At 43.8% G+C, this 10,601-nt stretch overlaps 1 long non-coding RNA gene across 3 annotated transcripts in view; it reads right to left on the bottom strand.

Moving 5' to 3' along the window:
• Window positions 1-491: 491 nt before the first annotated feature.
• The window catches only part of LOC143685936 (uncharacterized), a 28,864-nt gene continuing 18,754 nt past the window's right edge, over window positions 492-10,601 (bottom strand). For all 3 annotated transcript variants that reach the window (XR_013176799.1, XR_013176801.1, XR_013176800.1), the window contains one exon: window positions 492-747. This is a non-coding gene — a long non-coding RNA (uncharacterized LOC143685936). The remainder of the gene's footprint in view (window positions 748-10,601) is intronic.

Genomic DNA, 10,601 nt, shown 5'->3' with positions numbered 1-10,601 from the left:
ATTATAAAGTACTTAGAACAGTATCTGGAACATGGTAAGCACTGTGTAAGTACTTGTTAAATAAATAGGGAACCTTAGTATGTGTTAACAGGCCATCTATTGGCATGTAACCCCCCTGAGAAAACAGTAATTCCACTGTGGAAAGATATATCTACAAGGACACTCACTGCAGTGCTGTTTATAATAGAAAAAAGGAAACAACATTAATGTGCTTTAATAAAGAATCAGTTACATACACCAAGGGACACATACACAACGGAATGCCATGTAGCTACTAAAAAATGATAATACATATTTATATTTTGAAGACATGAAAGATGTCCAAGATATATTATTAGGTTTTAAAAGGAGGTAATAAAACAAGTATAGTATAATCTCATTTTTTTATACATACATGTATGTGTGTTTATATGTGGGGCAAAAACATTGGGAAGAACACCTGTTTCAGTTTTCTGGCTGCTAAATCAAATACCATACAATGCATTGGCTTAAACAACAGGAATTTATTGACCCACAACTTTGAGTTTGGAGAAAGTTCAAATTCAAGGCACCATTAAGGCAGTACTTTCTCCAGAGATGGTGGCATTCTGGGGCTGGCTGTTGGTGACCCTCGGTCGTTGGCTCCTCAGTCACATGACAGTGCCCTTGGTGCCCTCTGAGCTTCTCCTTTTTCTTCTAGGTTCTGTTGATACTCAGCTTCTGATTGCTCCCTCTGGCTTTCTTTGTATATGATCTTCCCTAAAAGGCCTTCAATAAAAGGATTAAGATCCTGATTCAGCTGGACCACACCTTAACTGAAGTAACCTCATCAAAAGGTCCTATTTATAAGGGCTCACACTCACAGGGATGGATTAAGTTTACAAACATGTCTTTTTGTGGGGTGCAAAGCTCCAAGCCACCACAATATACATCAAATGTCAATAATTATTAAATTTTGCAATATAATTATGAGCAATTTACACATTTAAAAATTTTTAATTATAACAATGGTAGATACATTTTTAGAATTAATGTGTTTTTAACTAGATAATACCGAAATATACATTTTAAAAATGAAACAAATAAAATTGGCACCAGTCCCCTTTCTTACATCCCGTAGGAAGTCCCATGCCCCACCAGCAATTTCTGTGAATCCCCAAGAACATATGTTCGTGTGGCGTCTACTGGTTTTGAATACCTGTTCTTACCAAATTCTCTGTATCATTTTTTTATTTCCTTCCCCCCCCCTTCTTTCCTCCACCCTCACCAATCTTAATGTGTAACAGCATTTCTTTCTCCTGATTTTGCTTAAAATGACTCCCACTAGCCATAAGTCTAGAAGAATTTAGGGTTTACTGTAATGAGTGGGGATTTATTTCACAGAAGTACAATCTGCAGTTTAATATCAGAAATCCCCATTCATTAAAATCTTCCTGCCTTTCCAAGAATGGGAATTTCTCCTTGCCACCTTTCTTAGCTGTCTTAATACTCTGAACAGGTTTCTTGACCTTTTGTATATCTCATAAGACTCTCCTTACTTTCCTTTTGTATACTTGAGGACTTAATGAACTGTGCTCATTAAAAGGCCTTGCATCTGGTGTCATCCTGAGGGTGACATGGTGGAGACCACAAACCATGTTATACAGCTAAAGCATGCAGATACTTCCCCCAGATGGTGCTCCCCGTTGGAAGTGGTGACTCACAGCATTCCTTAAAACACTGATCCACATAGATAAAGTCTTCATCTCTTAATTCAGGGATCCTTCAAATGATTTTAGATAAAGGGAGGATTTCCAACTCTCCCCATTGAGCCTTCCTCCTGTTACACTGTGTTTAGAGGGGTTTCTTCCTACTGCCAATGTTAAATAATGCTACTTCAGCTGCCCAGAAGACTTGGCTAAATCAAATGATCAAAGATCACGGGAAGACTGGGAGATTTGATTTCATCTACAAGGGCATCATCTGTCTTACCTTTATCCTCAAAATCACTGTCTTCCCAACTCTCTTTTCTAAAAGGTTTGGAAAATCCCCTTAGTAATATCTACCAAAAGTCAGAGGGGATTTATGAAGTTCCTTACAGTTTAGCCTTACAGTTTTTGGGTGCAAGCAGGTATATTGTCAGAGAGCCAGAAATTTCCCTTGGCTAAAACCAGGCAAAGGAGGCCCCTGGAAGTTGATTGTAGACATGGGGTTTCTTTAAAAGTCAAATATTTCCTCAAAGACCTATTTGGACTCATCAAAAATCCCTATACAGCTCCACCTTCCAGGCAGAGTCTGCAGAGAGACCTGCTGATGCTGCACCAAAAGAAATTAGGGGAGTATTGGACTCCCAGGCAGAAGCTATGTGCTACTAGGTATGGGGAAATTCTAAGGAAATGCAATGCCAGGGTCTGGAGAGGATAATTGTAGCATGCAGTTATACATGCTCTGGAGATGTCGTTATAATACTGGCAGCGCCCGCAGCAGCGGAGTGGAGATTGACAGTAAATCTCCAAGCCCCTGCTTTAGGACCCATTGGCCGTCTCAGAGCTTCCAATGCCTCAGTCCCCATGGCTGGCTGCCTAACAATGATAATGCCGAGAGAAGTGGGGACTCAGACATTAGCGTTTTGACTGAGTACCAACAGAAAGGGGAAATGATCTCTTCCTACGTATGTGCTGAGAACAGTTGCTGAGACAGTACAGGAACTGAGAGCTGGCTCCAGAGAGAGGCCCACCTCAGAGGGAATCATGGTGACAGACCAGGCCACTGGGGTTTTGCCCCAAAACTCAAGGCTCAGGAGTGATAGGCCCTACTGTCTGTCAGAGCGCTGGCTGCCAACTCAGCTCTAGCTGGGGAAGGAATTCTGCCCACTATTTGTCTACCAGTGGAAATGACTACAAATATGTTGGCTATGACTGATCGGCCAATTACCTCCTGGTTCTTAGCAAAAAGAATGAGACAGAGTCTGGAAAAGGCAAGGAATGCTAGCAAGCCCGGCTTTAGGTGTGTCAGGTCTCTGAACTGTCCCAGAGCTAACTGTCGGTAAATCATCTTGGAAGGGAGATCACTCCGGAGTTCACGATTGGGAATACCTGTTGGTCAGAACCCTGAAACCCTGGGTAATCAGAGTAAACTGCTCAACGTAATCCCTTCTCCTTTGTCTGATAAAGTCCTTAGCTCTTTCCCATTACTGTTAAGTAACAAAACGTCCTCTGGTCATAAAGCAGTGCTGTAATTCTTCCTCAAGGCACCCAGAGGAGGCAGTGAGTGTTCAGGGACAGGATGACAGGTGGACTTCAGGGGGCTCGGGCAGTGGACAGGCAAACTAAAAAGAGGTATTTGTTAGGATCTACATAGTACTGGTGCACATGCTGGGCAAGCATGGATGTCACCACTCTCCCCATATCATTGATACAGAAGCTGCACTGTTGGATGTCCTTCTATGTATCATGCATGGTGCTGAGTGCTTTACACTGACCACCTACATAAAACCTCCCAGCAGCACAGTGACGTAGCAATTACTTTGATCCTCAATTAATTAACCTTCCCCAAGTCACACAGAAAACATGTCAAGGTGCTAAGATTCCAAAATCCATGCCCTTAACTGCTCCCCTACAAGGACCCCAAGAGGGAAGAGAGAGAAATGAGCATTGATTGACCAATTACTAAATCCTATGTGCCAAGCACTCTTGTGAGGTCTGGAGAGACAGAATTGAAAAGAACTCCTGCTCATGCAAAGAAAAGAAGAAAAAAAAAGTGAAAAGAACTGCTCCCTCCCCTGAAGACACTAAGTCTTACTGAGAAGAGACACAACATAAAGTCATAGAGCAGTAACATAAGGTCTGTGATTTTCCATTGCTATAGGAGCCCTTTCAGACCTCAGCTGGGTGCTCCCTCTCTGCTCCCGTGGTGCCTTTCACTAACTGTCCATCATTGTCTGCTTCCATCGGTCTCTCCCACTGAACCCTGACTATATAGAGATAGTGTCATGCTTGGGTCAACACCATGTCCCTGGAATGGTGTTCCAGTCAATGCAGCTGCTACTTTGAAAATTAAAAACTGAATATATATAATAATTGCAGTTTAAAAACTGAAATATTCACACCCTCAAGAGACACACTACAGTGCTCAACCCAAAAGATCCCTTTCTCAAATAAAGCCGTGTACTGGTTTGAAAGGATGTACATACCCCAGAAAAGCCATGTTTTAATCTTAATCCCATTTTGTAAAGGCAGCTATTTCTTCTAATCCCTATTCAGTACTGTAATTTTGAAACTATAATTAGATCATCTCCCTGGAGATGTAATTCATTCAAGAGTGGTTGTTAAACTGGATTAGGTGGAGATGTGCCTCCACCCATTCGGGTGGGTCTTGATTAGTTTACTGGAGTCCTGTAAAGGAGGAAACATTTTGGAGAAGGAGAGATTCAGAGAGAGCAGAGTAGAATGACACAGCAACGAGAAGTAGAGAGTCCACCAGCCAGCAACCTTTGGAGATGAAGAAGGGGAGCTTCATGAAACAAGAAGCCAGGAGAAGAAGCTAGCAGATGACGCCGTATTTGCTATGTACCCTTAAACCCTGACCATGTTCACCACGTGTCTTTCCAGATGAGAGAAGCTCTGACCCTGTTCACCTCGTGCTTCTCACTTGAGAGAGAAACCGTGAACTTCATCGGCCTTCTTGAACCAAGGTATCTTTCCCTGGATGCCTTATATTGGACATTTCTATAGATTTGTTTTAATTGGGACATTTTCTCTGCCTTAGAACTGTAAACTAACAACTTATTAAATTTCCCTTTTAAAAGCCATTCCGTTTCTGGCATATTGCATTCCGGCAGCTAGCAAACCAGAATAAGTTGCTAAACAATTGTCAAAAGAAAATCAGATGTGGTCCAGGAGGCAGTGGTTCAAATTCAGCTCAGACTCTTGAGGCATGGCCCTTAGCAATTGATTAACCACCTGAGCCTCACTTCCCTTGTCTCTAATACAGGAATAATCACACCAGCTTTACTTACTTCTTAAAGTTAGGGTGATGGTCATACAGCCATTTGAAGAAAAAGTAGAATATTAAAAAGTGCTTGTAAACTATGAAGTGCTATTCAAGGGTCAGGGGCTACAGTGGTCCCCATATTTGAAGGTTGCTGTAGGCCCAGCACGGGAAATGCTCAGGTCCAAGAGAGAAGAAAGACCTGACTGAGACCCCCAGTCAGTTCTCTCAGTAGCACCTAGCTCATGCTGACTCCAAAGAGGCCTCAGGGGAAATCTGAAGACTAGAAGTACCTCTTCCCTAAGGAGAGAAACCTATGCAGGCCCTTCCTGAGCCTGAGCAATCTGAGTTGAGCTGCATGGACCACTCCCTTCTTTGCAACATTACTTGACTGAGGCCACTCAGTGTGGTATAAAAATCACTTGTCTGGGGTGTAGCAAACCTGTATCTCATCTCTGCCTCAGATGGGCTGCACCTCGCCGCTCAAAAAACCTGTAACTCCCTATAATGCCCTGTAAATAGGGAGTTACCTAGAACACGGTGTCTCAACCTCAGCACCTTTGACCTTTTAGACTGGATAATTCTTTGTTGTGGGGAGCTGCATCCTACCTGTGCATTGCAGGATGTTTAGCAGCAGCCTAGCCCATGGTGATGTCTCCAGATATTGCCAAATGTTCCCTGGGGGCCAAAAGCAGTCCCAGTTTAGAATCACTGACCTAGATGCTCTCTAAGGGACTCTTCGACTTGCTTCAACTCCACCACCCCAGACACCAAGCTTTTGGTACAGGTTTCCCTGTGTTTGAGACAAACAAGCCACTCCTGTCAACTCTCCCCTTCTCTCCAACAACCACAGCCAAAATGAAGGCTTCACCTGTATTGGTGGTTTTGTCAATGATTTACATTCTTGCATTTCATTTAATTGATTGTCAGGGACTAAAATCTTATAGAAAGGACCCACTTCTCATGTCACTGGACCCAAATGAATGGGAGATTTATGGAATGGCCTCTGCGTCAAGCAGATCTAAATTTGAATCCTGGCTCTGCTAGGTGACCACCAATTTACTTTGATTTCCTCATCTATGAAGTGGGATAATAAGATTAACCACATGAGGTTGGCATGAAGATTAAATAAATATTGAAAAGGGTCCCTGGGTCTCCCCCACCCATCCCCCGCAACAGGCGTTGGCTGTGCGTAGCCCTTCCCCTCCAGGGGCATTCTCCAAGAGGGCAGAACGCTGGGGAGTCCCTCCAGCTAGTCCACCTGACTCGTGTTCACACCTAAATGTAACGTCAGTGCCTTTGTTGCATCTCTTTTTGGTTTGCCGGTGTGTAGCCAGGGGCAGCCAGTGGTGAAACCCAGAAGCCTAGCCTTCCCTCTGACCTCAGCAGTGGATGCCTGGCACATACCCTGCTCCCCAAGGGGAGAGCCGATCCTGGGCACCAGCCAGGGCAGAGCAATTACGTCTGTCTCCACATCACAGCAACACATCCTAACTCAAGTGGGAAAAGCTGCAGGGAATTTATTACTTGTTGAAGACAAAGTCCGCTTTTAACCCTGCTTCACCTCCCTTCCAGCATACGCTCCCCAATTCCCGCCGTTCAGTAATTTAATGAGAAGGAAGTTGAGCCAATAGAAAACAAAGCTGTCAGGCTATTTTCAATAAGCACAGCAAAGTCTCACTTCAAGAGCAAATCCAAGAGCTGAGGCCCAGCTATTAAGCCGTGCCTGGGGAGGAAGCTGCCTCCCCAACTCCCACTCCCGACCCAACTGCAGCAAGTTGTGCTTTCCCCTGGCTACACACCGGCAAACCAAAAAGAGATGCAACAAAGGCACTGACGTTACATTTAGGTGTGAACACGAGTCAGGTGGACTAGCTGGAGGGACTCCCCAGCGTTCTGGGGGGAGGCTGCCGGGAAACCCATGGATTCTGCAGTGCATGTGCAGTGTTGTCATATCTGCCCAGCCTTCTCTCTTGTCAGACAGAAAACACAAAAGCAGATCAAGTACTGTGGGGGACCCTGAGCACATTATTTAACTGCTCTCTGCTTCAATTCCTCATCTGTAAAGTGGAGATAATAATAGTACACGACCACATTACGGGGGTTTGAAGATTAAATGAGTTAGTATACAAAGTACTTAGGCCAGTACCAGAGACGTAGTGCTATGTAAGTATAACCTACTATCATTATCATTATCTTTTATTATTATTATTATTATTATCCTCTGTCTCTGTTCCTAGTTATTTGTGATCTCCTTAAATACAGATGAGACCTAACACAGCATTATAATCTGTCCAAGCTTTCATTGACTGTGACCACAAACAATGCCAGTGTTTCTTGAGCACTTGCTATGTACATTTTCATTAGTCTTTACAACCATTCTAGGGTTGAAATTGTTATTACCCTCATTTTATAGATTAGAAAACTCAAACGTACCAGAAATTTGAAGAGTTACCCAAGGATACTAGCAATCAAAGTAACCATTAGAAGTTCTGTCCCATTTGACTTAGGCCCACTTCACTCCAGGGACTGAATATCACTGGGTGGCATAGGGCACACTTTCCATCACTCCCAGAGATATCTGACTCCCAGAGCAAATATTCTTGCCAAAAACTCACATTTTAAAAGTTTGGCAGAGAACTTCGGGGAAGATGGCCAACTAGAGCAGCTTGAGATTAGCCCTGCTCCATTGAAAAGTTAGAGAAGAGACAGGAGGGCGACTGAGGCAGCAATTCGGGAGTACGGCTGACCTGGGAGAGCCTTCTGCACCACGTGCCGCAGCCCTGGTCACAAAGGCCCAGGAACTGAGACGCAGAAAGCTAGAGCCTGGCATGGGGGCACAGAGTGGTGAAGCCCACGGGAAGGCACAGATGGGTACACGGGACTATGAAGTAAGCCAGGCCGCGTTCCTTGGATGCGCTAACCTCACCAGCACAGCCCCGTGACCGACGACTCACCCCACACCCCACGCATCCGAACCCAATCACCCACTCCCATTCCCCATGCTCCAGGCACCCCTACCCCACCAGCCCCCAGTGCAGTACCTGCCCCACACCACCACCCCAAGTGCAGCCCAACCCACCTCTCCTGCACCCCTCCTGAGCACTACCACCCCCTCCCTGTTCCCTGCAGGCTGTTACCAGTTCATAAAGGCTGTGGGCACTAACCTCCATACCTAGGCTAACCCCGCCCTGCACCCACAGTGTCCCATAGCCTCACCCCACCTTCCTTGAGTTCAGCGCTCCATTAGGGCACTCCCAGACCCACACATGCGCACGGGCTCCCAATCATGTCATTCAGCTCTAGGAACTGCACATTCCAGCAGTCCTAGAACCGCACATGTGCACAGCCCTCAATCTCACTTCCCACCTCTGAGAAAGTGCTGACCTGCATAGCCGGGTCACTTCTGTAATCCTGAAGGCACAACACCGACCTGCTGCCATAGCTCTACACATGCGCACAGAGGACCCCATGCCTTAGACCAGCGCACACCTGGGTAATGTCCCCCAGACCGGTGCACCCGCACAGCTACATCCTCCCTGGCTGCTGGGCACCCATGTTCACAAGCACCAGCGTAACATCCCCAACCTGCACCCATACCTACCCTGAAACAAATCACCATACTGAGTGCTCCACCCTGTGCTCTGCTCCCTGCTGTACAACCATCCCACAAACACAAGGCCTTAGACTACTGAAAAGAAATCAACTCCCAAAGTAAATCAATCAAGATATCTACATGCATCAATGACAGTAGAAGATCACAAGCATATCACAATGCAGACAGATATAACCCTGTCTAAGGGCCAAATTAAAACACCTGAGGAGGAACAGACATTGGAACAACTAATCAAAGATGTTCATAGAATTCTACTTAATAAAATAAGCAGGATAGCAAATGACATAAAGAAGATCAAGAAGACAGTAGAAGAACACAAAGAGGAATTTGAAAGAATAAATAGAAAAATAGTGGAAATCACAGAGATTAAAGACTCTGTTGACCAAATAAAAAATCTTCTAGAGGCACACAACACCAGCTTTGAAGAGACAGAAGAAAGAATAAGTAATATAGAGGGCAAGATAATTGTCTTTGAAGGCAAAAAAGCAAATGGAAAAAAAAGATGGAAAAAGTTGAATAGGAACTCAGAGAAATGATAGACAAAACAAAGTACACAAATATAAGAATCACTGGTGTCCCAGAAGAAGAAGAAGAGAGGATTAAAGGGCTAGGAAGAGTAGTTGAGGATATAATGGGGAAAATTTCCCAACCCTCATAAAGGACATAAATATACAAATCAAAGAAACCCAAAGAACTCCGAAAAGAATAAATCCAAATAGGCCTTCCTCAAGACACATACTAATCAGTCTGTCAAATGTTGAAGAGAAGAAAAAAATTCTGAAAGTGGCAAGAGAAAAACAATCTACTACACATAGAGAAATCAAATAAGACTGAGTTCAGACTACTCAACTAGCACCCAGGATGTGAGATGGCAGTGGTATGATATATTCAAGACCCTGAAAGAGAAAGACTTACAGCCAAGATCTACCAGCCAAACTGTCCTTTAAAATTGAGGGAGAGAATAAAGCTTTTGCAGACAAAGAAGACCTGAAAGAATCTGTCAACAAGAGACCAGCCCTACAAGAAATACTAAAAGGAGATCTGCCTATTAAAAGAAAAAAGACAGGAGAGGGAGGTCTGGAGGAGGGCACAGAAGTGAAGAGTACCACTAAGGGCAATTTAAAGAATACAAAGAGAGAGAGGGAAAAGAATATATAGATCTAACAAACAAAATAGAAAAGATGAGATGGTGGAATCAAGAAACACCTTTTCAGTAATAACTCTGACACTAAAGGATAGATACTGTATGATTCCACTTTTATGACCAGCATAAAGGTACAATCAGAGACTTAAAATACAGAATACAGGGGACTTAGAGATACACAGAAGCAAGAGATGGGGTGAACCGTTAGCTAATGAGATTGAACCCCAATGTAAGGGAATAGATAGGAGCGAAGTTTATTCTCTAGCAGATCTAGAAGTAATATTACCATATTGAAGATGAACAAGATTGAGAGGGTTGGAATAGACTTATGTGTCCCACAACTCACACCAGAAATATGAATGAGTTCTTATAAGAATTACTTCAAAGATATGCTTCTTGTATAAAGAGCATTTAAGTCCAGGGCCCAGGGGAAAACTACTATTGCATGCTATCAGCTATGTTCAAAAGGAAACCATCAGCACTACCACAGCAACAGCAGAGGTAAATACGGGGTGAGGGACAAGAGTTAAGAGGAGGTTTAGATTTCCTATTTGGTGAGGGTGTATTTATTGGTTTTCTGTCTCTTGGGAACAATGAAATTATCTAAAATTGAGAACATTGATGGACTGTGGATTTTGGGCCCTCTCCATGATGCCCAGTGAAAGCAGGTGGCTGAACAATGCACTGATGGAGAAGTAGATTGGCAATCGATGGTGTATACTTATGAACAAAGGTTGTGCAGCTACAAAAGGAACAATGTCATGAGGCATGCAATGATGTGAATGAGCACACGGGACATTTGATGAGACAAAACAAACCAGAAACAAAAAAAAAAAACAATGGTATGGTCACGTTTAGAAAATGCTTATAAGAAACAGGGGCCTAGATTGTAAG

The sequence above is a fragment of the Tamandua tetradactyla genome, chromosome 6, assembly GCF_023851605.1.
Source record: "Tamandua tetradactyla isolate mTamTet1 chromosome 6, mTamTet1.pri, whole genome shotgun sequence".
NCBI lineage: Eukaryota > Metazoa > Chordata > Mammalia > Pilosa > Myrmecophagidae > Tamandua > Tamandua tetradactyla.
The sequence above is the reverse complement of the archived record's forward strand: the minus strand, read 5'-3'. Positions and strand labels throughout refer to the sequence as shown.